Source organism: Salmo salar, chromosome ssa09 (assembly GCF_905237065.1).
Source record: "Salmo salar chromosome ssa09, Ssal_v3.1, whole genome shotgun sequence".
Classification (NCBI taxonomy): domain Eukaryota; kingdom Metazoa; phylum Chordata; class Actinopteri; order Salmoniformes; family Salmonidae; genus Salmo; species Salmo salar.
In genome coordinates, this window is record NC_059450.1 from 117567443 (window position 1) to 117592234 (window position 24792).

Sequence of the window (24792 nt, forward strand, 5' to 3'; positions counted from 1 at the left end):
TGGAAAGATTATCTTAAATTGAGACCTTTCCTGTGCCTGCACCTGCTGTCCTTTCAAATTCAAATCCAAATGTTTCAGTTGGGCAGTTAGGTTCCTGCAAGAACAACCACCAACTTAGGAGGTTCCTCGAAGAATCTTTTGGCCAAGGACCATAAGGTTCTTTGAATAACTTTGAGGGTCTTAGAAGAACCCTTGTTGAACCCCTAATCTTTAGAGTGTGCTGATCTTAAAACAAACAAGCATGCACAAACACACGTGCATATGAATACACATGCACCCAAGCACAGAAATATACACGTACACACGCACACACACACTCACACACCATATTGCCCATTGCTGAGCAGAGGTGATTGCAAACAACAAAGACCTGAAAATAATTCCTTTTTACAGATTGAATCAATACAAGGTGTCATAGTTCACTAGTATAGAGGACCTTCAACCAGGAAGCAAGATATCCATTCCTTCTTCTTCTCTGACAAGCTGTCTGTAGTGATGTGTTCTTAGAACTATCAGAAATCTGTCTTGATGGATATTGGACATTGAATGACATATGTGACTCGTTTCAGGAAACTAAAATGTTCAGATATACTGTAGGCATATGGCGCACGTCACTACTTCACAGGAGCGGTATTTGAACGTAAGCATACATTTTTTGTCAAAATGCGCATTTTGGCAGAAATACCTTTAGGAACATGTGAACTTTCATGTGCCTTAATAATAAACTTGTATTCCAAACATGAATATGAATATAATTGTTCAATTACGAGCCTAGTTGGTTTAGCCACGGAAAAAGACAAGATCCTTCCTGCTAGCCATGATTGGATGAGATAATGGATGGGCTGGACATGCCGGGAGATGAGTTTGGATTGTTCTGACAAGTAGCATGCTTCTGTCTATAACGTGAGCTGTTCAGTATAACGTGAGCTGTTAATTTTTGAAAGATATAATGTTAGCCATCAAGAACTACAAAAGTTTTGCTACTTTTCTCAACAACATTGATGCCCTGAATTTAGCAGGCGCTATTGACAGATCAGTTGGAAAAAGTGATGGGCTACTTTCTGCACACGCCACAGTCAGTGTGAACTAGAGTGACTTGACACAACGCTGGCCAAACAAGATGTAGCTACAAACTAAACAGTGTTAAATGGTTCCAGTCATACCGTGAAGCGTTCATCCATGTATACGGGTAAGAGTCTTGCTACTTCTTCAGATATAAGTTAAAAATTTAGTCAGAAAGTCATTTTTATTGCAAGTTAAACCTATCCCATTGAAAAACACAGGGGCGGAGGAATATTTTGGCACTTCCTATTGCTTCCACTAGATGTCACCAGCCTTTACAAAGTGTTTTGAGTCTTCTGGAGGGAGATCTGACCGAACAAGAGCCATGGAACGATGATGGCCCATTAGACACCTGGCGCGCGAGTTCATGTTGGGTACCCTCGTTCCAATACGTTATAAAAGAGTATGCATTCGTCCACCTTGAATATTATTCATGTTCTGGTTAAAAAAGGCCCTAATGATTTATGCTATACAACGTTTGACATGTTTGAACAAACGTAAATATATTTTTCCCCTCGTTCATGACGAGAAGTCCGGCTGGCTTAGATCATGTGCTAACAAGACGGAGATTTTTGGACATAAATGATGAGCTTTTTTGAACAAAACTACATTCGTTATGGACCTGTGATACCTGGAAGTGACATCTGATGAAGAGAATCAAAGGTAATGGATTATTTACATAGTATTTTAGATCTCCCCAACATGACGTCTAGTCTGTATCGCAACGCGTATTTTTCTGGGCGCAGTGCTCAGATTATTGCAAAGTGTGATTTCCCAGTAAGGTTATTTTTAAATCTGGCAAGTTGATTGCGTTCAAGAGATGTAAATCTATAATTCTTTAAATGACAATATAATATTTTACCAATGTTTTCTAATTTTAATTATTTAATTTGTGACGCTGACTTGACTGCCGGTTATTGGAGGGAAACGATTTCCTCAACATCAATGCCATAGTAAAACGCTGTTTTTGGATATAAATATGAACTTGATAGAACTAAAAATGCATGCATTGTCTAACATAATGTCCTAGGAGTGTCATCTGATGGAGATTGTAAAAGGTTAGTGCATCATTTTAGCTGGTTTTATGGTTTTGGTGACCCTGTCTTTGAATTGACAAAACATTACACACAACTCTTGTAAATGTACTGTCCTAACATACTCTAAATTTATGCTTTCGCCGTAAAACCTTTTTGAAATCGTAAAACGTGGTTAGATTAAGGAGATGTTTATCTTTCAAAGGGTGTAAAATAGTTGTATGTTTGAAAAATTTGAATTTTGACATTTATTTGGATTCAAATTTGCCGCTCTTGAAATGCACCTGCTGTTGATGGAGTGCACCACGGGGGGGACGCTAGCGTCCCACCTAGCCCATAGAGGTTAAAGCATACTGTTAGTTAGTTAGCAAACGTTAACTTGCTGGCTCGCTAGCTAACATTACATGTATGATCTGGGTAGTAATATTATTTGAATCAGGAAACCGTTTGCATTGCTAGTTATAACCTAATGTTAGCTAGCTAACGTTGAACCAAGTTTGTTAGCGTTAGCTACCTGCACATTTACAGTGACGGAAAAAAGTATTTGATCCCCTGCTGATTTTGTACGTTTGCCCACTCACAAAGAAATGATCAGTCTATAATTTTAATGGTAGGTTTATTTGAATAGTGAGAGACAGAGTAACAACAACAAAAATCCAGAAAAACGCATGTCAAAAATGTTAGAAATTGATTTGCATTTTAATGAGGGAAATGTTATTCTGTCTCTCACTGTTCAAATAAACCTACCATTAAAATTATAGACTGATCATTTCTTTATCTGTAATGATCGTCGTGCAGGAAGGAAGAAGTGGACCAAGGCGCAGCTGGGAGCGAACTCATGTTATTTATTACAGACTGAAATAACACGGTCAAAACAGAGAATAAACGTATCGCTACTGCTCCAACAAAAAGAGACAACAACCCACAAACATCGTGGGGGGAAAAGGAACTTAAATATTATTCCCCAATCAGAGGCAACTAGTGACAGCTGTCTCTGATTGGGAATCGACAGAACCCAACATAGAAATACGCCCCAAAGCAAGGCTATACCAAAAACATAGAAAATAAACTATAGAAATGCCACACCCTGACCAAAATAGAAGAGTTCACCTGGTCAGGGCGTGACATTATCAGTGGGCAAACGTACAAAATCAGCAGGGGATCAAATACTTTTTTCCCTCACTGTATACTACAGCTATGACAATGTTTGTATTGGTAGTATTTTTATTTTATTATATTTATTTAACCTTTATTTACCTAGGCAAGTCAGTTAAGAACACATTCTTGTTTACAATGACGGCCTCCCAAAATGCAAAAGGCCTCCTGCAGGGACGGGGGCTGGGATTAAAAAATATATATATAAAGGACAAAACACAAATCATGACAAGAGAGACAACACAACACTACATTAAGAGAGACCTAAGACAATAACGTAGCATGGCAGCAACACATGGCAACATATTATGGTTGCAACACAATATGACAACAACACGGTAGTAATACAACATGGCAGCAGCACAACATGGTAGCAGCACAAAACAAGGTACAAACATTATTCGACACAGACAACAGAACAAAGGGCAAGAAGGTAGAGACAACAAAACATCACACGAAGCAGCCACAACTGTCAGTAAGAGTGTCCATGATTGAATGAAGATAAAACTGTCCAGTTTGAATGTTTGTTGCAGCTCATTCCAGTCGCTAGCTGCAGCGAACAGAAAAGACGAGCGACCCAGGGATGTGTGTGCTTTGGAGACCTTTAACCCTCCTGTTGTGTTCGTTTCATGTTAATTAATTCTGTGTTCCCTGTCCAAAATGACCACCCCATTATAGCTGATTATAAATCCATAATAGTACATATAGTATCACCTAATGTTATGTTGTGTTAGATCTTTTTATTAACTTAAGTTCTTGGGAACAGTACACGTTTTACTTCTATTTGCTATTTATGGCCTGTAGGCCTCATTGACCTGAGCTCATACAAATCGTTTTTGAGCAAAAAATGCATGATATATGGATTATTTTGACTATAAGAAATACTCAGATGAAACATATTGTGCTATTTATCATAGACTACTTTGTTTCAAAGTTTAACAAGGACATTTGTTTTGAAACCATTTCAAATGTTTAAATAGTGGCACAAAATAACATCTGTCGTGTTCCCAGTCAAACCTGACCGGTATGATTTTATTAGCAAAGAAAGGACATAGGCCCAAAACTACACATGAAAACTTTACCATATTACAAAATTAATGTCTGAACACATTAAAGAACAACAGTAATAATAACAGCATTACTAACAATTACAAAAACATTAAAATGTTCACAATCTGTCAATCAATGGTGGTTACATTTTGTGTGTTCTCATGCACTTGTTGGACAATACGTGGTGGTTGTTGCATGTGCGTGGACTTGGTTTATAGATGAGTGGCAGGTGCTCCACCCACTTGTGCCAAACCTCTCTGATCGCTGCCAGCTTGTCTTGTTGACGGTGGCCTGGTCTTGTATCACGGTTGTCGAATCGAAAATTGTCCGACCAGACTCTGCATTCCATAAACTGGTGTTAGATTTGTTTCTGGATCTGTACACACCAGCCAAAATCAAGAGACCCACATATCCTTGCCTCTCTCCTCCTCACCAGTGTCATGATCAAAGATATGATCAAGAGCCTCACATACAGTATATAATTTGGTCATTGTGCTGCCACAGAATGAATTGTGAGCAAGGCCTCAAAAAAGCTTTATATACCAGAGCTGCGAGAAAAGTTCTATATATTATTGAAACAATGTTGCAATTGTTTGTGAGAATGCCAACAGGTGTGGTTCCCGTGGGGAAAGATTCAATTGGGGAAAGGTTCCCGTAGGGGTTGTCATGGAAGCCAAGAAGGGGAGTGAGGGTGTGTGTGTGTGTGTGTGTGTGTGTGTGTGTGTGCTCAAACACACATGCATGTTGGGGTCTGGGAGAGGAAGTGTGTCCATCTGATGAATGGGCATGTCCCTGAACTAAATTTTATACACTAATTGTAGTCTCACCCATTCATTTCCAATGACGGGTGATTTTTGACCGGGAACACCACAGGTGTACAAAAGTTAAATAAAACACCCAAAATGTTATGAAAATTATCAAAATGTATTTGGTGTGTTCAGATGCCCTGTGTGGACAAAGTCATGGAACCTTATGACAATCAGATTAAATGAACTACATTTTTCTGAGAGAAAACGGTCCAATTCGACTGGAACACAACAGCAGGGTTAACAGAATGTGACTGGCAGAACAGGTGTTGTATGTGGAGGATGAGGGCTGCAGTAGATATCTCAGATAGGGGAGAGTGAGGCCTAAGAGGATTTTATGAATAAGTATCAACCAGTGGGTCTTACGACGAGTATACGGAGATGACCAGTTTACAGAGGAGTATAGAGTGCAGTGATGTGTCCTATAAGGAGCATTGGTGGCAAATCTGATGGCCAAATGGTAAAAAATATCTAGCCACTCGAGAGCACCCTTACCTAAGGATCTATAAATTAAGTCTCCGTGATCTAGCATGGTCAGGATGGTCATCTGACTCAGGGTTAGTTTGGCAGCTGGGGTGAAAGAGGAATGATTACGATAGAGGAAACCAAGTCTAGATTTAACTTTAGCCTGCAGCTTTGATATGTGTTGAGAGAAGGACAGTGTACTGTCTAGCCATACTTCCAAGTTCTTGTATGAGGTGACTACCAAGCTCTAAACAATCGGATGTAGTAATCACCCTCAGAGGTAGTATGAGTTGGGATTATGCCGGTTCATTGTTACATGTCTAAACAAAAGATTCCACTTTGGACAGATTGTTACATGACCCATCAAATTAGCCAGGTGTGTTTGGGGGTGATTACAGATATCTATTGTAGTTCATGACATGTGCACATGTCTAGACAATAGTGACCCATCCACTTAGCTATATGTGGCTGGGGGTGGTTATAGCGTTTCCTTCACATGACCCATCAATGTAGACAAGTGTGTGGGGTAAGCGTCATCTAAAAATAATCAAATATTTACAAATATTTTTATCTGGACACTTTCTGTTTTTGATATTGCTACCATTAAAGTAACCACTACACTGTACCGTTTACATCTTCTGTATCCTGTGCATGTGACAAATAAACTTTTCAAATTTTATTTGATATAGTGTGTGTTTACCACATGTCCTCACATGTGAATCCTTAAAGAGATGGGTGGGGCTAAGGCTTAAGAGGGTGTGAATGATGCTGAATGGGTGTAGACAAAGAAGAGCTCTCCAGTAGGTGTACCAAAATATTCAAGGGCCATTTTCTCAAAAGTGAAGTTTATCAACTTTCAAAGCAGAATTACTTTCCCATTGTTCCTCAACTGCAGTGTACGATATACAATTTTCTAGCTTGGAGTCTCTACTTTTATCCAATGTAAAAAAACACCACTTCAAATTTTACTACATAAGACCAAATCGAGGTGGTCGGTCACATATTGAAATGTGTGGCCAATATTGACCTTGGAGAACGCATTTGATTGTTTGACTGAGCTCCCATTTTATTGATAGTTTAATATAGGCTTGCAGGTTCCATCTGGTTAGTTCAAAGTTTAATCTGGAACAGACGGTAGTAAAAACAGCAGCATTTATTTCTATCAAACTTCCTTTGACTTTTATTACAATAATGTACTACAATAACTTTCATTACAGTCCCTCCACTGACAACACAATCAAAGTAAATTAGTGAGGGTGAAAAAACATTGGAAACCATTTCAGCAGACACTTATCCAGAGCGACTTACAGTTTACAGTCATACATTTGGTGGTACTGGTCCCCTGTGGGAATCGAACCCACAACCCTGGCATTGCAAGCACAATGCTCTACCAACTGAGCCACACAGGACCCACATACAGCGTCTTTAATCACGATACTTTAATATATGATATGCCATAACCATTATATATTGATTGTTATTGCATGTTTGTGTTCAATTTGCACATTGTGACATTCATTGTTATCCCTTTAATGCCATGAGTGACTCTGTAATTTTTAAAGACGGCATCTTCGACATTCAGAGAAATGCAGTTATGTTTATATATCCATGTGTGTCTGAGCTGGCCAAAGTAAACATCCTCCCACTATGACAGTAGTGACAGATCACACAGCCAAACCTTCATTTGTGTTGCACCATGCAGGGGGAAACAGCTGAGCAGGAGAGCTGTGCCGAAAACACAAAAGGAACGCCCTCTCAATCTCTTGTGACGGAAATAATGGAGAAATGTGTTGGACGGACGAATCAGCGGTTTATGTGTGTCCGATCCTGTGATAGGCCAGACAGCTTGCTGACACAGAGGAGAGGAACAAGATAACAGTAGAAAAATCACATCAACTCAGACAATCAGTCTGTTCTGTCTCTGACTCCCCCCACTCTTACCAACCTGCCAAGGGAATTTGCTGTAAATGAAATGTCTTTACAAAAACATAGAAGAATACAGATATTGTGTCTCGTCAGCGAGAGCAAACACTGGGATTGAAACACGTATACGTTTAAGGTTGACTGCACATAACTTTCACGCTTCCAGAAGTCTCCAAATTACTCAGATGCAGACACTATAGTCTTGTGTATCCAGAAGGTGTAATGTCATGTTAGCTCTCCGCTCAATAAGTATTAGCAAGGTAACATAGTACATGTTGTATGTTTTAGCTACTTAGTTAACATTCTCATTGTTTATCACTGTTAAAGTTTGGTCATTTTTTTTCAATGATGACCCCCAAAGATACCCATTTGTTATTGTCAAAAAACAGCCTCAGTCTTTGGCTAAGTTCCCTGGGGAAAAAAATTATTAACACCGTTTAGTTTGACAAGGCTGGTATCCTCCAACATAGTATTCTCACAGTTTTAGCCCAACAATGCATCTGAATCCCACCGGCATCGCAAGGGAAAAGCCTGGGAATCTATCCTTCTACTCCACTGACCAGTGCAGTACCTCAGTTTCCTCTGCACTACTTTATTCAATTTACCCTCCACCAGATGAAGATTACGAGATAAGGGAAGACAACAATGGATTGTTCTCCCAAGTCAGTTTGCTTTGCAGCCCCTTCTGGACAGCAGTAAACCAGCCCATAGCTGTCACTCTGCTGATAACAATGTTACGGTTTGGGGAGGACTGCTTTTTTCCTTCCTGAAAGTAAAGGTGACCCTGGACTCACAGTGTGATGGCAGGAGTGAACATTGAGTTCGGGGGTGTGTGTGATTGACATTTGGCTACATGATATGAGACTTGTGGACATTCTGCTCAGTTGAAAATCAGAGAAAGTGAGTGTTGGGGGATGTTTGACAATTCCATGTGTGATTTTCTTAGACTGAAGTTGAAATGTGATACTTTTGTTTGCCTTAGGTGCCCACTTTCATTTAAATTCCATTCATGAATTGGTTGCTTGTATGCTGATAAACTGACCCTGTATTTGAACAACCACTTGGGTATTGAAGACCCAGTTTTAACATAACCCACCTGAATAAAATGCTAACAAAACTGTGAAACTATTAGTATCATTTGACGGGTGGAGTTCTTCGGCCAAATCTGCAAGACAGAAACCGCCAGTGGCTGGCTGAGTTGGGGAAGAATGAATTGTAAATCAGATGTCAACAAAGGCCCCTTTCATGTGAAATAAAACGTTTTAAATGCTTTCTTGGAGGAAGTTGTATGCATTTTCTATTATTGACATGGAGAAAACATTTAAAACATTTGTAAAGCACAAATCCCTAAAGCAGGCACGTGCACACACACACACACTAAATCATAGCAGTATTTAGGTAATATCAAGCAATATTTTGGGAGCTTGCTGTGCTAACTCTGTGGAGCATATAGAGTAGATTCAATTTCTTTTCATCCAGAGAATGAAGCACGGATGGAGCTTAGTGCTGTATTGATTCAGCATGGCTTCATGATAAATAGGGCTGGTGCATGTGGCTCCCGCATACCACAGGATTCTCTGTCCAAACCACATCAGCATATTGGAAATATTAAAGTATGTATGAATAAGGTTTCTCTCACACTCTCTCCTACTTCACTGATGTCCAACAGCGTCATGCTATGACCAATTGTGTTTAAACATCAAGCTGGGTCCTAATCCCCATGCAGTACCATGGTCCTCTAGGGCCCTGGCAGACACCGTTGTTCATTATCTGGCCTCAGTTTGATAAATCCAGTGCCGAAATACTCAAGCCATCAGGCTGAATCAAGGGTATGAATAATCCTGACACCACCACTTTCCCCGAGACAGCCCAGCAGTCTACACACACGCCATCAAAAACTAGGACGATTTTTCCATTTCAATTGAATTTCATATTAAATGTTTCTCTAGGAAGACACTGTTCCAGACAGTGTTATTTTTTTGTTCAAGTGTGAATTCATGACTACGGCCAAATGGTTTGCGGTGATTTGTTTTGAAAAGGGCTAAAAAGTGACATATGAATACTGCATAATAGCTGACTGATTGCCAACAGAAATGCATTGTTCAGTCTTTACACTATGTCAAATCACTTGCTAATCAATTCTAAAACGTGTGCATGTGTGTGTGCGTGGCTTGGCTCACTGGCAGACCTGCTTAACCTCTCTTCCTTTGTTGCTACTTCTCCCTGGATGCCAGTGGCGGTCAGTGCAGTTTAAGATGAGGAAGGACGATCATCTTTTTATGAGCATGGCCTTATTTCTATTACAGCATATCGGATGACTGACCTTTATATTCCATTCACCCAGCTCAATGTAACATCGATAGGTTTAGGCTAAAACATGATACAAAAATGTTCCCTATACCCATCATGAAGTTGCTACAACCTATCCTAAGAATAAAAGTTTACAACGTAGGTGCACAGGTCGAGATCTTTTTTTTCTCCAGTAATCAAGGTGACATATTCAATACTGTCTTGCACTCTTGCCTGAATCTAGAAGATCTAAGGTGTAATCCTTAGTCCAACAGCTGCAAATGAGAGTTGCTATTGGAAAAATTCAGGAACGTTTATCCCTGTTTCATTTGCTTCTGTTTAAGAAAAGTTTTTCAACAGAATCTGTGGACTGAATACACCCATGATCACCGCAAACATAGTTCACTTTCATAGCAGCCACATACACATGATCATTTGCTCGTTGTATAATTCCTTCTTGCATCTACGCGCTCCCCTCCTCTCAACTTTTCCCTTCGTGTGTCAGTGACCAGGCGAAAAAACCTTTCCAAGCCCAACCTTCACACCATAACTGCTAACAGCTACACACAGCCTACATCGTTGTCACCATATTACCTAATGTCATAGTTAACATAGCTAGCTGCTAGAACTAACGTGTTAATAAACCTGCTACAATCATGCAGTACAGTGTACAGCAAGCAGCTTAGCAGTTACACCAGAGGGCCCCGCTGGCAATAAATTAATAAAACCAATAGCTTACCTTGACTTGGAAGAGTTCCAGTGTTTGGATAGCCATAGCCAGCTAGCTAACATAGCATCCCTCTCTGTTTGAGCTGGGTGTTTGAGTAGGCTAAACAAAACAACGAAATATAGCTCTCTCTCAATTTGTTCAAAGCTGTTCAACTATTCTCTTTGAGTCAACTACTTTCCACATTTTATGCACTGCAGTATTAGCTAGCTATGGCTTATGCTTTCAGTACTAGATTCATTCTCTGATCCTTTGATTGGGTTGACAACATGTCAGTTCATATGACAGTTCATATGTCAGTTCATGTTACAACCCCTATTACTAGCCTGTTCAAACTCTCTTTTGTATCGTCTGAGATCCCTAAAGATTCGAAAGCTGCCACGGTCATCCCCCTCTTCAAAGGGGGACACACTCTAGACCCAAACTGTTACAGACCTATATCTATCCTACCCTGTCTTTCTAAGGTCTTCGAAAGCCAAGTTAACAAACAGATCACCGACCATTTCGAATCCCACCGTACCTTCTCCGCTATGCAATCTGGTTTCCGAGCTGGTCATGGGTGCACCTCAGCCACGCTCAAGGTCCTAAATTATATCATAACCGCCATCGATAATAGACAATACGGTTCAGCTGTATTCATCGACCTTTCGACTCTCTCAGTCACCACATTCTTATCGGCAGACTCAACAGCCTTGGTTTCTCAAATGACTGCCTCACCTGGTTCACCAACTACATCTCAGACAGTTCAGTGTGTCAAAGAGTTCAGTGTGTCAAATCGGAGGGCCTGTTGTCCGGACCTCTGGCAGTCTCTATGGGGGTGCCACAGGGTTCAATTCTCGGGCCGACTCTTCTCTGTATGCATCAATGATGTTGCTCTTTCTGCTGGTGATTCTCTGATCCACCTCTACGCAGATGAAACCATTCTGTATACTTCTGGCTCTTCTTTGGACACTGTGTTAACTAACCTCCAGACGAGCTTCAATGCCATACAACTCTCCTTCCGTGGCCTCCAACTGCTCTTAAATGCAAGTAAAACTAAATGCATGCTCTTCAACCGATCGCTGCCAGCACCTGCTCGCCCGTCCAGCATCACAACTCTGGACGACGGTTCTGACTTAGAATATGTGGACAACTACAAATACCTAGGTGTCTGGTTAGACTGTAAACTCTCCTTGCAGACTCACATTAAGCATCTCCAATCCAAAATTAAATCTAGAATTGGCTTCCTATTTCACAACAAAGCATCCTTCACTCATGCTGCCAAACATACCCTCGTAAAACTGACTATCCTACCGATCCTTGACTTCAGCGATGTAATTTACAAAATAGCCTCCAACACCCTACTCAACAAATTGGATGCAGTCTATCACAATGCCATCCGTTTTGTCACCAAAGCCCCATATATCTTCCACCACTGCGACCTGTATGCTCTCGTTGGCTGGCCCTCGCTTCATATTCGTCGCCAAACCCACTGGCTCCAGGTCATCTACAAGTCTTTGCTAGGTAAAGCCCTGCCTTATCTCAGCTCACTGGTCACCATAGCAGCACCCACCCGTAGCACGCGCTCCAGCAGGTATATTTCACTGGTCACCCCCAAAGCTAATTCCTCCTTTGGCCACCTTTCCTTCCAGTTCTCTGCTGCCAATGACTGGAATGAATTGCAAAAATCACTGAAGCTGGAGACTCATATCTCCCTCTCTAACTTTAAGCACCAGCTGCCAGAGCAGCTCACAGATCACTGCACCTGTACATAGCCCGTTTGTAAATAGCCCATCCAACTACCTCATCCCCTCATACTGTTATTTATTTTTTTGCTCCTTTGCACCCCAGTATCTCTACTTGCACATTCATCTTCTGCAAATCTATCACTCCAGTGTTTAATTGCTAAATTGTAATTATTTTGCCACTATGGCCTATTTATTGCTTTACCTCCCTTATCTTACCTCCTTTGCACACACTGTATATATACACTTTTCTATTGTGTTATTGACTGTATGTTTGTTTATTCCATGTGTAACTCTGTGTTGTTGTTTGTGTCGCACTGCTTTGCTTTATCTTGGCTAGGTCACAGTTGTAAATGAGAACTTGTTCTCAACTGGCCTACCTGGTTAAATAAAGGTGAAATAAAACATTTAAAAATTAAAAGAGCTCTAATAGGTTGGAGGACATCCTCTGGAAGTTGCAATAATTACTGTGTAAATCTAGGGAGTCAATGTATGCAGAGGAGGACGGCAACTAGCTGTTTTAAGGCTACACCATGGTGCTACCCTACAGAGTGTTTTTGAGGCTAAGGTAGACCTTAAAAACAAGTGTGTTTTAAGAAATGATTTGGTGACGTGAATATATTTAGTATAGTTTAATCTAAAAAGGATAACTTTTTTATTGTTTCACAAAAAATGTTCTCCTTTTGAAATTCAGTGAGGAGGATGGTCCTCCCCTTCCTCCTCTGAAGAGCCTCCACTACTGGATGCTCTTGTAGGGGTCAGCCCTTTCTCCCATAGTCCCATTGAAGACAGCAGGGTGTGGAGTGATGAAAGAAACAGGCTTTCCGAGGCTTACTCTGATCTTCCCTCCATGTCACAAACGCAAAGGTACTCTCCTCGTACTCTCCACGTTTCAGTCTGTTCATATTTATCAAATCAAAGTTTATTTGTCACGTGCGCCGAATACAACAGGTGTAGACCTTACAGTGAAATGTTTACTTACAGGCTCTAACCAATAGTGTGAAAAAGGTGTTAGGTGAACAATAGGTAAGTAAAGAAATAAAACAACAGTAAAAGACAGGCTACATACAGTAGCAAGGCTATAACAGCGGTTAGTCAGGCTGATTGAGGTAGCATGTGCATGTAGATATTGTTAAAGTGACTATGCATATATGATGAACAGAGAGGAGCAGTAGCGTAAAAGAGGGGTTGGCGGGTGGTGGGTGGAGGGACACAATGCAGATAGCCCGGTTAGCCAATGTGCGGGAGCACTGGTTGGTCGGCCCAATTGAGGTAGTATGTACATGAATGTATAGTTAAAGTGACTATGCATATATGATAAACAGAGAGTAGCAGCAGTGTAAAAAGAGGTTTTGGGGGGGTTGGGAAGGGGGGGGCACACAATGCAAATAGTCCGGGTAGCCATTTGATTACCTGTTCAGGAGTCTTATGGCTTGGGGGTAAAAACTGTTGAGAAGCCTTTTTGTCCTACACTTGGCACTCTGGTACCGCTTGCCATGCGGTAGTAGAGAGAACAGTCTATGACTGGGGTGGCTGGGGTCTTTGACAATTTTTAGGGCCTTCCTCTGACACCGCCTGGTGTAGAGGTCCTGGATTTAACTCAGATCTTTGAAGTGTGGAACTGAAGGGAAAGACTGAAGGGACTTTTGACAACTTGCTAACTTTTCTCATGCTTCATTGTCATCATACCGCGCATACAATTGCTGAACAATATTCTGAGGGTAATACTTACAAGCAGGTGAGATGAGTCATTCTCATGTAAGAACTGCTGTAATATGAATTTTTCTCGTAAACACAGGTGAGAGGTGCCTCCTCCGCTATCATTAGTATGGGTCTGCTTTCATGTTGGTCCACTCAATGGAGAACAACAGAACTGTTCATACTGCTAAATCATAAAAATGTAGAATAAACGTGGAATGGGTGTATTTTAAACAATTTATCCTCCACACAAATGCTGAAACTTGTTTACTTTTGAGTCCTGGCAATCCAATTACAGTACACTGTACACCTCTTTTACTATAGTTCTCATGACCATGTTGTAAATAAACATGGGGAAAAGAAAGTGCTATGTATTAATGTGCTTCCCTTTGCTTACCTGGATGGTTTAACCTTTTACAACTCTGGGTAGCGATTTAGAGTATTTCATTCTTAAGCTGCTCATTAGTGTATGTCCATGAGCCGACCCATCCCAGCGATGTCTAGCTTTTTTTGCACTCTTTTTGCTAATTGATTACAACCTCTGATCACATCTGCTCCACAAATACAAACTGAATGCTTTATCAAAGAGGTGCCATCCTACAGTATATCCACGTTTAGTCCATTTCCATTTCAATCTTGTGTGAAATGTGTTAGAGAGCAGCAGAGAAGAGTAGGTGAACATCTACAAAACCTTTCACAGAATGCTATGTGAGGTATTAAAGTGTCTTTGTTTCATTTCTTAAACCTTTCATCAATGTTATTTTCTTCATTTAATTTGATCAGAGCTCAAGTTTCAAGCTGCACCTGTCCATACATTGTTTTTTAGGTTCTTGCTTCAATCACAGTATCCCCCCCAAAAAAATCCTACACACACACACACACACACACAAATCGCACACTTTCCCTCACTATCTCAAACACGATTTCAGCAATCAACACAGCAATCTCGGAGCTCTCACAAGTTTTTAACACCCAATAATTTGCTGTTGATACACTCCAGAGTAACGGGAGTCTAACAATCATCGGGAGAGGCCCTCGGGCACGGAGTGATTGGTGAAGAGTTCAGCTAGTGGCATCGCCAGAGGCATTCTAATAGGACTTGATGAGACTGGAGATCAGATTCAATGAAGTTGGCTAACCCTGGAGACAGTGGAGTAGCAGCAAAGGGGAAATGGCGCCTTAGCAACCACGTTAGAGGTAACCCTAGTACAAGCTAGGAGCTAAAGCACTGACACCTCCCACTCCTCCTCCTCCCCTGCTCTGTCATGGGTCTCTCTCAACCATCATTTACCTCAAATCACTGCGGGAGAACTGGGATCTATGCTAACGTGCAAAGACACTGGGCATCTCCGGCGCGGCCCACGCTTGGATTGCGTCCTACCTGACAGGTCGCTCCTACCAGGTGGCGTGGCGAGAATCTGTCTCCGCACCATGCGCTCTCAGCACTGGTGTCCCCCAGGGCTCTGTTCTAGGCCCTCTCCTATTCTCGCTATACACCAAGTCACTTGGCTCTGTCATATCCTCACATGGTCTCTCCTATCATTGCTATGCAGACGACACACAATTAATCTTCTCCTTTCCCCCTTCTGATAACCAGGCGGCGAATCGCATCTCTGCATGTCTGTCAGACATATCAGTGTGGATGACGGATCACCACCTCAAGCTGAACCTCGGCAAGACGGAGCTGCTCTTCCTCCCGGGGAAGGACTGCCCGTTCCATGATCTCGCCATCACGGTTGACAACTCCCTTGTGTCCTCCTCCCAGAGTGCTAAGAACCTTGGCGTGATCCTGGACAACACCCTGTCGTTCTCCACTAACATCAAGGCGGTGACCCGATCCTGTAGGTTCATGCTCTACAACATTCGCAGAGTACGACCCTGCCTCACACAGGAAGCGGCGCAGGTCCTAATCCAGGCACTTGTCATCTCCCGTCTGGATTACTGCAACTCGCTGTTGGCTGGGCTCCCTGCCTGTGCCATTAAACCCCTACAACTCATCCAGAACGCCGCAGCCCGTCTGGTGTTCAACCTTCCCAAGTTCTCTCACGTCACCCCGCTCCTCCGCTCTCTCCACTGGCTTCCAGTTGAAGCTCGCATCCGCTACAAGACCATGGTGATTGCCTACGGAGCTGTGAAGGGAACGGCACCTCCATACCTTCAGGCTCTGATCAGGCCCTACACCCAAACAAGGGCACTGCGTTCATCCACCTCTGGCCTGCTGGCCCCCCTACCTCTGAGGAAGCACAGTTCCCGCTCAGCCCAGTCAAAACTGTTCGCTGCTCTGGCACCCCAATGGTGGAACAAGCTCCCTCACGACGCCAGGACAGCGGAGTCAATCACCACCTTCCGGAGACACCTGAAACCCCACCTCTTTAAGGAATACCTAGGATAGGATAAAGTAATCCTTCTAACCCCCCCCCTTAAAAGATTTAGATGCACTATTGTAAAGTGGTTGTTCCACTGGATATCATAAGGTGAATGCACCAATTTGTAAGTCGCTCTGGATAAGAGCGTCTGCTAAATGACTTAAATGTAAATGTAAATGTAATGAAATTACAGAGAATTTTTAACACTTAATTTTGACTACTCTACTACTTAAATACAGTCCCATGGAGAGTTTGAATAATGCAAATAATTCAAACTCTTTTTTTCATATTCATTCAACTTCAAAAGGGTGCACATTATTGGCTGCATGACCTTGAGTGCTGCCTTCAACGTGCCATTGAAAAATAATCACAAGCTCCTGCCTGATTCATTTTATACTCTCAACTCTCGGCTTACCAACTGCCAATATGTAAATTGGTGAGAGACTATAGTCAGGGTCACAGTCAATATGATAACAGATAGGTTGCTGGTATGGGAAGAGTTGGTGTGTCTTGTGTGGGTTAGATAAGCCATGGTTAGAGAAGCCACTCCAACCCAGTGACATCTACACTAAGTGTAGAAAACATTAGGAACACCAGCTCTTTCCATGACATAGGCTGACCAGGTGAGTCCAGGTGAAAACTAGGATCATTTATTGATCTCTTTCCATGACATAGACTGACCAAATGAATCCAGGTGAAAACTAGGATCATGTATTGATATCACCTGTTAAATCCACTTCAATCACTGTAGATGAAGGGGAGGAGACAGGTTAAAGAAGGATTTTTAAGCCTTGAGACAATTGAGACATGGACTGTGTAAACTGAGTGCACAGAACATTAGGAACACCTTACCAATATTGAGTTGCACCCCCTTTAGTCCTCAGAACAGCCTTAATTTCTTGGGGCATGGACTCAACACAGTGTCAAAAGTGTTCCAGAGGGATGCTGGCCCATGTTGACTTAAATGCTTCCCAAAGTTGTGTGAAGTTTTCTGGATGTCCTTTGTGTGGTGGACCATTCTCAATACACACGGGAAACTGTTGAGCGTGAAAAACCCAGCAGCATTGCATTTGTTGACACACTCAAACCGGTGTGCCTGGCAGCTACAGTACTACCATACCCTGTTCAAAGGCACTTAAATATTTTGTCTTGCCCATTCACCCTCTGAATAGCACACATACACTATATTTGCAACCGCAGGAGGACTTTGTCCTAAGTGCATTTCAATCTTCCTTTACTGTCAAGTTACTATCTCATTTACCATCCTGAACTATTTACTAATTTTTTAAGCATTGCAAAATAAGTCACGCAAAGAAGAGACAGTCATGACCATTTAGCATGGCTTTTGCTGATCTGCATGGGTTACATATAGAGGAGTGCTTCTTACCTACGTGTTGGTCCCACAAGGTGCTAACAAGGGAAGCGGCAGCCCAAGCCTGGACTCACAGTGACAACGGCAAAAACTTGAATTGGAGAGCACCTGTTCTACTTCAAGGATAGATTAAAAACTTGTAGAGGAAGAGACATGGTGTTGAATCGTCCTAAAATAGCTGGTCAGAATTGGATTTAACGTAACAGAAATGTTTTTGAGGAGAGGATCATTAGAGATAAGAAATGGACCTTATGAGGAAACAGATAGTGTAACAACCAGCCCTTAGTAAATGACACAGACTTGGCTGAATCCGCTCTGGAAAACAGGTTAGTTGTTCAGAGTCTAGCTTAACCCGAGGAAGTAGCGCTGTGTGCGAGGCAACCTGAGTAATTGTTTCTTTATTATTCAACATGATCTCAGAGCATTTCGTATTATTCTGTACTTAAATCCGAGACACTCCATTTAGTATGATATGTTACATTTCGCATGCATGTATTCATTTGTGGATGTCCATCATATAATTTTGTATGACATGTTACGAATTACAATTTGTTGTGGCTAACCTTAGCTAGGTGGCTAATGCTAACGTTAGCTATGTGGCTACCGTTAGCTAGGCTAGGGGTTAGGGTTAGGGGTTAAGGTTAGGGTTAAGGTTAGGATTAGGAGTTAAGTTTAGGGTTAGCTAACATGCTAAGTAGTTGTCCATGATGAGATTCTAACTCAACCTTTGGATTGCTAGACGGGCTCCCGAGTGGTGCAGCGGTCTAAGGCATTGCATCTCAGTGCTTGAAGGTTACAGACACCCTGGTTCAAATCTAGGCTGTATCACAACTGGCTGTGATTGGGAGTCCCCTAGGGTGGCGCACAATTGGCCCAGCTTAACCCAGGTTTGGCCAGGGTAGGCCGTCATTGTAAATAAGAATTTGTTCTTAACTGATTTGCCTAGTTAAATAAAGGTTAAATAAAAAAATACACCTACCCAACCACCCTCTTTGTTTTTGCCTTAATAAGTAACCTTCTGTCTTATGTAACCATACATATCATACTCATTTGAGTGTCCTGGATTTACGTTTACTATGTAACGTCTAGTCCAGGCTGTATTATTTGATCCACTACACTTTCCCTTATACTTTATCTTCAGTTCAAATTTAGTGTCTGTCTCTCTCGCTCTCCCTCCGGCCCAAGTCGTGTCACAGCCAATCACGTTGCTGTAACTCAGCATTACTGATTTAATCCGCAACATTTTCAAAAGTGGAAACCGTCAAATCCCATAAGTTTAGTCTTCAACGGAGCTCAGACTGTTGTAGAAAAATTAATACAATGAAAAACCTGACACGAAGTCAAATGGCTGGTTCCTCTCAAGTAGAGAACGGGAACAAAAGTATGCAGGGGGTACACTTAGCCCCAGGCAAGGAGAGGCCCATTGCTTCCAAACCTAACAGGGGTTCTCATTGAGGAGAAGAGTCACATCAGGCAGGTAAGGAATTGGCGGCATTTGAGGAGTGACAGGAGGCTCCATTAGAACGGGAGCTATGACATTCAAGGGAGGAAAACACACATCAATTAGAGCATAATTAATCAGCAAGGGGGCGTGAGCAAGTGTGTTTTCCAAACTTTAACAGGTCTAACCATTTGCTCATGCATGCATCATTACACCTTAAAGCTGCAGAACGCCCTTTATTCAGACAGAACTTTGGAATGGGACGCTATGACGCCCATCCATTCATCAGTGATGCTCCACGATGGCACTTTGCGGCTATGGGGGCTTGTCAATGTAAGTTCCCTGGATGAATAGGAGGCACCATTACTGTGCGCGTCTGGTTCTGCTTCCTTTATCACCTCGCCATGGGGTTGACCTCCAAGCTGTCTAGTTGCTGAAGCGTCAGTGACGATGCAAGGCTAATGTGTTACATCATGCGAATGAGGGTCAAGCCCTCCGTAAGTAGAGAAGGAACAGTCTGTCATCAGAGGGGACTGAGTCACTCCATTCCGATCTCCTCGGGGCACAACATGGCCAAATAAGCAACAGTTCTGACCCAGTGAATCACATCACTGTAGTGGGGTTGAGCTGCACTGTGCAGGCAGACACTATGATTGGGCCAAGTTACCTGGTGGGAGCACATACCGTGACAATCCTCTCAAAACACAGGCAATGGGAACTCTCCAGGATTATTAATCCTTGACCTTTCTGATGATCGTTTCACACTTGAGTGCTCCTTGAGTGGGGCAGCAGCAGTACCGTTTCCCTTAGGCCAGGTGTTTCTCTTTGCTCTCTCGACCCTCCCCAAAAGTAATGTTCTTTGCACAGAGCCAACTCTAAAATGCTGCAGTATATGATTTAATTTCACTCAAGGTGGTGAGTGATGGGACATTCCTTTCCTACTCTCCATACTAACCTTGAGTGCTGTGCTGTGAGTTCATGTAAATGCCATGTATAAGAAGAATTGGCATTCATTTGAGCGTTCAAGTTATTGACATTGAAAGACTGGATGCTAAGATGTTTCGATTGCAAGAGAATCATTACACTGAGCTGAACATGAACAAAAGCAATGGGTGAAGAGGCCATCATGACAGTCATGCATGATGCCATTTACTCTCTCTAACACGTAAACCCCACATACAGTACACACAAGGCACTGTTCCATTGATTCTCTCCTCCCTTATTTAAACCCAACAGAGAGTTGTGTGTCTGGTAGTGTCACTCTTCCCATCTCTGTATGAGCTAGCCGCTGAGATTAATTCTCTTGGCATGGAAACTCATCAGGGAGAATAATTGGAAACCCTGACGTTACTCTGATATACGGACTACAGCTCCCACTGCTGCATTTTTATGACTTACGAGATGCCTGAACAAGACAAAATGGACTCCCCTCCGATATGAATGGCGACAGAAGAATTCACAATTAAATTCACCTATTTCAGGCCAAGGTCCATTCCTCCATCACAGAGTTTATGACATACAGCGCTGCATTGAATTCAATCATCACTTCAGTCAAGTCCACCGGGGCAGGAGAGACTGGAAAATTAGACCCAAGGAGGACTGCATAGACAGGCACGTGGACTGAACATGAACGCAACTAGAACATTATTGTAGTGTATTAGCTTTACAGAGTTTGTGGAACTGACAGTATCTTTTATTGTTACCGTTAGCCTGATTGAAGAAGCATGTGTACCATGCAGTCTGATGTGTCTGGCTGATGTGACTGCTATGAAAGATTGCACTGCACACTTCATTTGCAGTGATGGGCTGACACAGACACATTGTCATTTGCATTGCCTTGACAAGGAAGGTTGATTTAGTGATGGTCTTTTTTTTATTAGTTCGCTCTTTCTTCTCATGTCCATGAAAGACACAGGTTATATGTCCAGCACACTAAAACCGGGGAGTAAATTATTAAAAGTTATTTGGACGCCATTCGATCAACGTAGCAGGTCAACATTTAAAGGTACCTTTCCCACTGTGGCAATTTAACACCAGTACAGCAAGATTGGATCATTCTCCATTGCAAATAATTTCCTGAATGAATCTGAAAAAACTAAGGCAAGTAGCCTAAGTCTTCCAGGAGTGTGATTGCCCATCACTGCAGATGTTTACAGTGAGTAATTACAATGCAGAGTTATCCACTAAGTAGTGGTGCTTCATCATTCTAAAACAAACAAGTTTCTGCCTCATACCAACCCACTTTGTTGTAATGTCAGAGCAGTTGCCCTGAAGGCACATATGATACAGAGACTTTCATTGGAAACAGAGCAACAGCTATAAATAATGGCTATATGGGGAATGTTAGTGCCTTGCAGGATGCACGGATCGAAAGGGCACCAGGCTAGCTTATCACCATCTTCCTCCACCACGGGGAATTGGGGAAAGGGTAATGTGCAAGGGAGAGCTGTTGCTGGGGTTCCCATTTGGCATGGGGAATTGGGGAAAGGGTAATGTGCAAGGGAGAGCTGTTGCTGAGGTTCCCATTTGGCTTCCCAGAGCAATCGATAAACATTCAGGTGGAGTCATTCATACATCTGGGTAAAAAAAAAAAAATCAAACAATGTTTTGTTGTTGGCAATGGCGTATCAGCATTCATATGGTTCAGGTTCAGGAGTATGAGGTGTGTCTCTCTCTCTCTCTTTCTCTACCCACCCCCTCTATGTCTTTGTATGTCCCCCCACCCTCCCTCCCTTGCCTTCTGTCATCTATAGCCATTTTCTCCTCTCTCACCTCTCTCTGACAAGCATGGGATGAATCAGCCAAATCATATTGGGGCTGGGTAGCTCCTTGGAGAGATGGCACAGGTGCGGTTTGGAGCTGTGGTTTGATTGATTGCATATCCTTCTCAGGAAAGGTGAGCTAACCAGCACACTGAATAATGAGAGGGCTCCTATCACTACCTTAGCGACACAGGTAAATCCTCCATTATGGTTTCTCCTTTATGGCACAGCCAAGTCGACACTCTGCCATTCTTCTTCTGAGGAAGGACATAGTCCAGCGGGAACTAGAACACTGCCTGTGAATCTCCCACTGTTTCAGAGTGAAGCAGATGTCTTCATTCCATTAGCCACAGTAATTAGCTGAATTAACTCTCAGGTGAAGTGAGAAACAGAATGATAAACCAAGTCACACACTGGACAGGCTGAAGGTGAGGAAATAGGCTGCTGGGCCGAAATTCTCTGAGCCGTGAATGACTAGAGAATAACACATGGCAACACCCCGCTGATGATGATAATCTACCTTCCATGGTAACATCACATCCTCCCTCTTCTCCTCCTCCTCCTGTGTTATTCAGCTGTAAGCTGCAGAGGAGATGTCTCTGTCTTTCTCCTTCTGCAGCTCGTCCCCTGACAGATGGCTCCATGGGGTCTCTCAGTGTTCTCCGAATGCCTGGGAACCTTGGGGAAATGGGGGTGTCATGGCACAGAGAGAAAAAATATGAGCTTGGATGCCCAGGTGTACCACACTTTTAAAATGTAATCCAGCCTGGATCCATGGCGGCCGATGCAGGGGCTCACATTTCATCCGGGCCTAATCTCATTATGATTTTATGTCCTCTGCGACCAGAGGTGGATCAAGCCACAAAATAGACTTTCTCCAAAGCAGCAGACACCAAGCTCGTTACCATCGAAAGTGAGTTCCAAACCTCACTTTATATTCAACAAAATTATCTACTATCTAAAGGTAACCACAATATTTGGCAAGGCTTGTGGTTTGCTCATGAAGGTAAGTACTGGGGAGTTGTTATATCAATCCATATCACAGTTGTTTGCTGTTCCGTAAAAGTCAAAAGTGTTTAAAGCTAATGACGCCCAATTAGAGCTAGCTGGAGAGACTTTGCTCCATTTTATGCAATGGAGTATGATTTGCTAAGACAACAAAGCATGAGTAACTGTGTTGTAAGAGGGGAAGAACCGCCTCGAATTTAGCAAGAATGTGTTTTCATTTCAGCTGTAACAAACTACATTATTAAATGATGTTGTGACAACAGGATCTGATGACCGAAAGATCCCTTTGACGTTCTAATAAGAGAGGACGTATCAACTGCATATGTGCTACACCTTGCAGTCATGCATCAACAACTGTGTTTTTCACATGTATTAATTGCTATTGTCATTTACTGGGTGTTATTATGAATTCCTTCCAAAAAAAAGTTGGATAAAAAAATTTGCTTGCGATAATGATACAAATAATAACACTCAAAACAAATGTCAATGAAAGAAGAATACTAATGAATTTCATTTTCATTATCATTAATACTGTGTGTTCTCTGTGAAACCTCCATAGGTTCAGGTTAATTGTTTTCATCCTCTAGCAGGTGGAGGCCCTTCCCTCCCTCTGTCTCAGTCTAATTTAGTGTTGACAGCAGTGTGCTTCGTTTGGAGCGGAAGATTTGCGCCATCTGTCTACGGCACGCTGATGTGTTATTTTTATCGTTGTGGCGGTGAATGAGCGAGTATGAGGATTGCTGGGTCCATTTCACCCTGGGGACAAGGCAGCCCAACATCGCACTGCACTCCCAACACGTACACACCTCTCCCTTATCATTCAGACGCATACACACTGTACTGAGGAACCGTCATCTACTGAAATGAATGTACTTGTTCTGCCTCCAAACTGCACACTCCTCTACACGCATCCACATGCACAAACATATGAATACATACCCTGTGGTCCCATCTCTCTCCATACACAGACACAAAGACACGAGGCTGTGGGTCTGGATTGCAGGGCATGGGTGGAAACTTATTGTGCTGAAAATCACTGTCATTGCCTGACATACCGTATCTCTCATTTGCTAAGCATCAGTAGGCTAACAGACATGCCTTGGAGTGGATTATGCTGTGTGCCATAACAACAAGAGGAATAGCTACCTCTTTAACATTCCCTTCAGAAGGATAGAGTTATCATTTCTCAAGTACCCCAATAGAAGTGGTTTGCAGTCAGTTTTCAGCCTGACTGTCAAAAAGTGAAAGGCATATCTCACCTACCTTCACAATTTCTCAATGCAGGTGTCTGGACACGTATAAAGATGAATAATTACTATTGTAAAAAGGGAATTTGTAAGGCTGGTGTGAGCAATTTTTTGGGGGTCTCCTCGACATTCAGGTTATTGATGGATTTGAAAATGTTTCGACCACCTCGTCCCATGGTCTTCTGACGACTTACCTGTCAGGCCAGAGAGAGAGACAGAGGAATGTACATAAGGTGGTGATAGAGGGGGAGGTGGGGAGTGGTGGTGGTAGCGGCAGATTGGCCCAGTGACTGACAGATTGAGAAATTAGCATTCAGATCCATTCCGGTCCTTTGATATCTCCTTGCCGCAAACCACCGGAACTCCGGAACCCATACGCCATTCCGCAGACAGGCATTTGCAGGCTTCCGGCATCCTCACCACCCCACTTCCTCCCCGTCCCTCTCTCCCTCCTGCCATCTTGTCCAAGCTCCCTCAACAGAACATGTGCCAGGGACTGGAAAGACATGAAGAATCTGTTTCCCGCTCCAACAGTACTCCCAGGCTTCACAGAAGTGCAGACTGTCATTATGGGGAAGAGGTCCTTGAGAACCTGCATAATTGTCTCACAATGGACTACAAAGCCAGATACTTTACAGTTCTATTGTATTAGCACCTACCATT